The following is a 7076-nucleotide window of genomic DNA, read 5'->3' on the forward strand; positions in this document are numbered from 1 at the left end:
TTAGTTTTGATATTAAATTAAATTTACTTTTCGTCGCTATAATTCATTTGACATAACATTGAGGGATTTAAGGGTTTGTCCGTACAACGTTAGTATTTCACATGACTTATTTTCGCGCTTCGCCTTGAAGCTCATTATTCAGACTGTTTCAGACAAGATGATGAAAATAACATGCAAGGCACTTTTTTTTCGATCATCGTGAAGTGCACTCTCCCCCTCTTCAAGAATTGTATATTTATAAATCCTCGTCCTGTTTAAAATTACCACACTCTTTGTGATTACCGTTATGCTATTATGGTGGGAAAAATTTGGTTGATTATATAGTGAATCACTGAAGCATGACTGGAGCGGGCCCCCTTAGATCAGTCAGCGCCCCCGACCCCCCCCCCCCCCCCTTTACAAAAAGTTCTGGATCCGCCACTGTAATATATGTCTCCATTAAATCAGAGACATATATGTCTCTGATTAAATGCAATGATCGTTCACAAAAAGGGGAATCAAACCCCCGGATCCCATCCCCCTTCGATCCGCCACTGATTGTGAATATAAATATAATTGTTACTTAAAAGTCATAGACTAGTACGTACTAGCTCCGAGCACCTGTTTTGGGATATATACAGCTAATTAACCGTAAATAACTGCGAGATAATGAATAACAAGTTGATAATTGTCTATTCTCTGCTAATTAATGTACCTGCAATTCACCCTGATTCATTTGTGAGACCACCGACACTAATAATATTACCTCAAAGTTAGAGGTTCTCCGTTACTGGGAACTTCATATCGGATCCGATCAATTTATTGGTTCCATTCCCCCTAGTAATAATGATCCATTTGCAGTGACGATGACAATCAAAGGTATACTCATTACTGCAGGGCTGCCAAGTCACACATAATTATTTGGACTACTTCCATATGACTTTAAAAAAAACCAAACAATAGTTTATTTCACTGATTGAGATTGGACTGACGAGACATTTCAGCATGTGAAATCTTAATTGTTAGTCTAAGTACACAGTTATCATCCATTGATTTTCATTTTTTACAAAAAGATTTCCTAGTGTGGACCATGTATTACTTTAAAATTTATTTATTTATATTTTTTATGCATAAAAAGTAAGTACAATGAAGAAGGGGGATGAAATTATTTTATTTTAGTTTGAGAATCACTCATACTTCTTGTATGATGTCACCTTAGCCTACAAATTACCAAAAAGAAACACTTTTTTATTTCCTCTAGCTTATGTGTATGCCTTTTCATATACATGTAAAAATGTGTTACTGCCTATATATTGACCTTAAATGTTATTCAGTCTTCCATGGCCTAATGGGACCTTGTTCTACTCATGTGGTATGCTATAAGCAGATAAGTAACTTTCTTTCCTTTTGAAATACAAATAATTTTTTAAATATACATGAAGAATTTTTATATTAGCCGCTCCCCCCCCCCCCTTAATTTTGAAATCTCTAATTTTAGGCATAGGCTCATATAAATTCGACTTTTGAAGAATTGAAATAAATCTGAGACAGCAAATGAGTATTGAGCTGCTTTACATTAAAATACATTATGTACATACATGTGACATACACAATTATATATAAATAGTTATAAAGACATTTAAAAAGCATTTTTTTGCAATATTTCAATTATGTAGGCCCAAATTTTGATAGTTAAACGTTAAACTTTAAACGGCAAAAAATTAACACCCAAAGTTCAAACTTATAGTCTTTAATGTATATATGCTATTGCCATGAAACTAGGTAAACTGTCTTATAATTCTCTAATCTTAGTTCATGCCAAGTTTGATTAAAATTAGTATTTCTACTTTATTAGGTCTCTAGTGTGGATATAGTGTATAACTTGCAAATTATTTTCATACTCCTTCCAAATTTATTGCGGATGAATAACATTTTTACCAGATATCCGGAATCCTCTGGTTTTATCCATGCAGTGCCATTAAAAAATTTTGCCCAAAAACCCCTACTTTTCTTTTCATATTTTTATTACATAGTTTAAAAAGCCATATTTGAAAATCTTATAAAATCCTTGTTATTTTTCCATAGCTTTTGAAAGAAAAAGGTGCCAGTGTTAAGTGTATGAAAAATCTAGAGAGAATCACTTCCCGCCAAATTTTTAATGGCTTATATCTTAAAAACAAGCACACGGACCCTTCATTTTTTCTGTTTTTTTAGTTCCTTTATTCATATTCTTTTAAAAAGCTTGTTATTTTGAAACGGAGTAGCGAACATCCTTAAGGCCAAACAAAAATATATGTCTGTTTACGGTTACCCGACCGACCGTCCTTTTGAGCGCCGACCCTAAGTCATTTTATTTCCGTCGTAAAAGCAAAAATTAACTGAACTCGTGTCAAAAATGAAGTTTGTGTTGCCAATAATATAAATCAATTGCCTTATACATCCCAATGTTCACAATTGTGAATATGACAGCTGTTATAAGGAAATTCGTGACTCGTGATGAAATAAACACTTTGCCGCCATTTTTTCCCCAACCAATAACCAAGGGAAATAATCCAATCATTAACGGGTAAAATTGGCCAAGGATCAACTCAGACCACGACAAGACGAAACAGCATGACTCAAAATCATGTTGCAAAAAATAAAATGAAAAAATAAAATAAAATGGAAATACCGACCTACCTAGCCTTTTTTTTAAAGTATGTAACCTTAAACAGACATATATTTTTTGGGGCCTAAGTAGTGATTTGGTATAGTTTGAAAAGGTCAAATATAAGTATGTCTGTGAAGTTGTCAAACTAATTTAAAGACCCTTTAAACATAAAATTGTCCATATTTTGAGTTATAGCTTATAGATTTTTCTATTATGTTAATATGTCCTGTCCCAAAAGTAGTACACTACACTGTTAAAATCTCTTTTGGATAGAGCCAGCGCAATTTTTTAAATTTGCCTTTTTGCTCATTGTTCCGAAGGAACAGTGCGATTTTGCCATCACTTGGCGTCCGTCGTCGTCTGTCGTTGTTTTTCGTCAACCATTGGCGTCCGTCGGGTGTAAACTATTTCATACATCTTCTCCTCTACTGAACCAATTCCTACCAAACTTAAGCTGAATGATCTTTATGGTATATTTACAATAAAGTTTGTGTTTTGTTACATGGTTGTCATGGCTAAATATGAACATAGGGGTAAATGCAGTTTTTGGCTTTTATCTCAAAACCCAAAGCATTTAGAGCAAATCTGACACAGAGTTAATTGTTCATTAGGTATTCAAAGTTCTATCAGCCCTGAAATTTTCTGATGAATGTAATAACCCATTGTCATGATTGTTGGGTTGCTGTCACTTAATTGGTAATTTCAAGAAATATTTGCAGTTTTTGGTTATTATCTTTAATATTATTAATGATAAAGATAAACTGTAAACAGCAAAAATGTTCAGCAAAGTAAGATCTACAGATAAGTTTCTATAACCAAAATTGTCAATGGACCTCTTAAGGAGTTATTGCACTTTAACGACAATTTTACACAATTTGTTTATCATGTTTTCTAACTTTTAAAAATCTTCTCCTCTGAAACTACTGAACCAATTCCAACCAAACTGAGACTGAATAATCCTTAGGGTATTTAGAATAAAGCTTGTGTTTTATTTTCTGTTTCATCAATAAACATGGCTGCCATGTCTAAAAATAGAACATAGGGGTAAAATGCAGTTTTTGGATTATATCTCAAACACTAAAGCATTTAGAGCAAATCTTATGTGAGGTAAAATTGTTCATTATGTCAAGTTCTATCAGCCATTAAATTTTCAGATGAATCTAACAATCCATTGTTGGGTTGCTGCCACTAGATTGGTAATTTTAAGGAAACTGCAGTTTTTATTTTGTGGTCAAAATATTGGTATGACGTTGACGTTGGCGGCGTCATCGTCGTCCAAAGACACATTGGTTTTCACACTCTAACTTTAGTTGAAGTTAATGGATCTCGATGAAATTTTGCCTTAAGGTTCAATACCACAAAAGGAAGGTTGGGATTGATTTTGGGGGTTATGGTACCAACAGTTAAGGAATTAGGGGCCAAAAATAAGCATTTTTGTAACTTCCGGACATAACTTGTGTGTTAGTGTATGGATCTCTCTGACATTGTACCACAAGATTCCATATCACAAAGGGAATGCTGGGATTGATTTTGGGGGTAATTGCCTCAAAATTTTAGGAATTAGGGGCCAAAAAAAAGGGGTAAAAAACAAGCATTTTTCTAGTTTCATGACAATAACTTGTGTGTAAGTGTGTGGATCTTTCTAAAATTGTACTACAAGGTTCCATATCACAAAGGGAAAGCTGGAATTGATTTTGGGGGTAATTGCCCAAAATGTTTAGGAATAAGGGGCCAAAAATAAGCATTTTTCTAGTTTCCAGACAATAACTTGTGTGTAAGTGTATGGATCTTTATGAAATTGTACTACAAGGTTCCATATCACAGGGGGAAAGCTGGGATTGAGTTTTGGGGTAATTGCCCTAAACGTTTAGGAATTTGGGGCCAAAAAGGGGCCAAAAAACAAGCATTTTTCTTGTTTCCAGACAATAACTTTGTGTTCAAGTGTATGGATCTCTCTGAAATTGTACTGCAAGGTACCGTACCACATAGGGAAGGCTGGGATTGAGTTTGGGGGTGATGAATCATCAGGGGGTTCAAAAAATTTGGGGGGATTTTGTTTACTTTTTTTCTTTTTGTTTTCTTTAAAATTTTCCATTTTAAATTGGTTATTTCTGATTTATATATATAAGCAAATAATAATGATACGGTTTGAAAAGGTAAATTAGAAAGGAGTAGGCCCAGTAAGACCCGTTTTTGGCCCCAAAATATAGCAGTTTTACAAAATTGTTAAAATGTAAATTTTTAGCTATTTATTGGAAAGAAGAATACTTCTGTTACATAAATATGGGCTGTTTTTGACAATACAATGCACATGTATCGGGTACTAGCATCATTAAGTCATGCTAAATTACTGAAATCTTCGAAATTTTAGCATTTTGGTTAATTTTTAGACGGTTTCCGTCTGAAATGGAAGTGGCCGCATTTGTGTTCATTCTTAATATTTAAATGTAAGTTGTATTTGATGATAATACATAACATATATAAAGGTTGAGAATGAACACGGATGCGGCCACTTTCATTTTTGACAAAAACCATCCAAAAAGTGACATATTATGGCATATTTGGTAGATTTTTCATATTTAAGCTTGAATTTGAGCGTCTTTAGTGACTAAATCAGTTCAAATCTTTCACATTAACTGATTGAATCGACTGAAGTAGACACTTAAGTGTTTAAAAAGTGTCCAAAATCTTTCATCAGATGAACTTGAATTTTGAGGCCAAAATCGGCCCTTACCGGACCTACTCCCTTTTAAGTTCTTAGACCACATTCATTTTGTGAGCCTCTTGTTTTAATTGCTTCTGTAAGTAATATATTAATTTGAAATTTTGACGACAGACACATACAGATTATACTGTTAACAATATTTCAGAGTTTAATGTTGTCAAGCACACAAATCATAGAAGAATAGTTAATCACGTCATTGTTGTCCATTGAAAAATTAGTATGAACACGATGAAAAAGTATGGGAATGTTTGTTTGTTAAACTATTGACCGTGGTTATGTCTTTGAAACTGTTGACTGGCAAATAGTCTGTGAAATGAAATAGCACAAATATTTCATTCTTTTTTATATCATGGTATATAGAAAAACACATACTGATGTATAATAATAGTTATAGTGACTGTCATTAAATTATAGTTTTTACCTTTTTTAAGTTTAGGGCAAGAAATATAGAAGATAAAGAAAAATATAAACAATTACAACTGTACAGTAGAAATGATCGGCAAAACAAGATAAACAGAAGACAACAAGGCCTAAATGGTAAGACCACTTCTATATAATAAAAGTGATTGCCCTTGAATGATGACTATTATAAAAATAAGAAGATGTGGTATGGTAAATGAGTTATCTATTCACCAGAGTTCAATGAAGTGGATGCAAGCAATTAAAGACCAATGACGGCCTTCGATAATCATGATAATGAGAAAACCCATACCTTATAAGTCAGCCAATAAAGACCCCAACATGAAAAGATTTAAACAATCCAAATTAGTTCAAAGCCAATAACAAGTAATAAAAAAATCATGTCTGTGAGCACTCCACCTAACCATAATCTAGGACAGTGGTTCAAATAGCACAACATATGAACAAACTGTAAAAACTGTTGCAAGTGGCTCAACTCATTATCACTGCAAGGCACTAAAACGACTGATATTAAGTCGTGGACACAACGCACTGAAATAACAGAACTCATAATCATGATTAGTAGGAATATCAAATTTAAGTTTCTCAAAATGTTCATATTAAACATGATAAAATAAGCTTATTTCATATTGCTGTTTTTTTCTCAATTTATATTTTGTGTATTTATAGGTGCAGAGACTTCTTGGTTTTCATGATCATCAACAGATCAATACAGAAGAGGAAACTTAAGGTTAATACTTTTCTACATTGTGTGCTAATTGGATTAATGTGAAATGAAATGTGTGCTTACCTGGAAAAAGAAAATAGGAAATTTCTACAAAATGGCTGTAAACAAAATGGAGTTCAATCATAGATGCACAAGAACACAATTGTGTAATTGCAACAACCTACACTGAAGGATTAGGGAGAAATGTAGAAAAAATAGTATTTTTTTGTCGAAATAAACACCTGCTTTATCCATTCATGTACATAGCTCTGTCATATCAACTATATAGAGGAAGATGTTTGAAGAACAAATTGCAAAAATGTATTCTCTACCAATTGAAGGAAGATGTCTGGTGGATGGAATTATTTATGCACTGAACTGTTTTTAGGGGATTGAATAATTGTACGCAGCAGAAAAGTTAAATTAACATGAACATTGGTTATTTTATTTAATCCGCAAATATGAGCACAATATTAATAACATCACAAATAGTATGATATTCATAGCGTTTTGCTTATTATTGTATTGTCTCAAACAGCTAGCCCATTGTTTTTGTATGTCATGTTACTCATCAGTGAACATTTTATTAAAGTTTT

At 33.0% G+C, this 7076-nt stretch overlaps 1 long non-coding RNA gene across 1 annotated transcript; it reads left to right on the forward strand.

Annotated features, from left to right (window-relative positions):
• Positions 1 to 475: 475 nt before the first annotated feature.
• LOC127712635 (uncharacterized) lies at positions 476 to 6871 on the forward strand. Its single transcript, XR_007987214.1, has 3 exons — positions 476 to 858; positions 5786 to 5891; positions 6444 to 6871. It is a non-coding gene; the product is annotated as an uncharacterized LOC127712635 (long non-coding RNA).
• The last annotated feature ends 205 nt before the right edge of the window (positions 6872 to 7076 follow it).

The sequence above is a fragment of the Mytilus californianus genome, unplaced genomic scaffold (genome assembly GCF_021869535.1).
Source record: "Mytilus californianus isolate M0D057914Y unplaced genomic scaffold, xbMytCali1.0.p SCAF_8, whole genome shotgun sequence".
Lineage (NCBI taxonomy): Eukaryota > Metazoa > Mollusca > Bivalvia > Mytilida > Mytilidae > Mytilus > Mytilus californianus.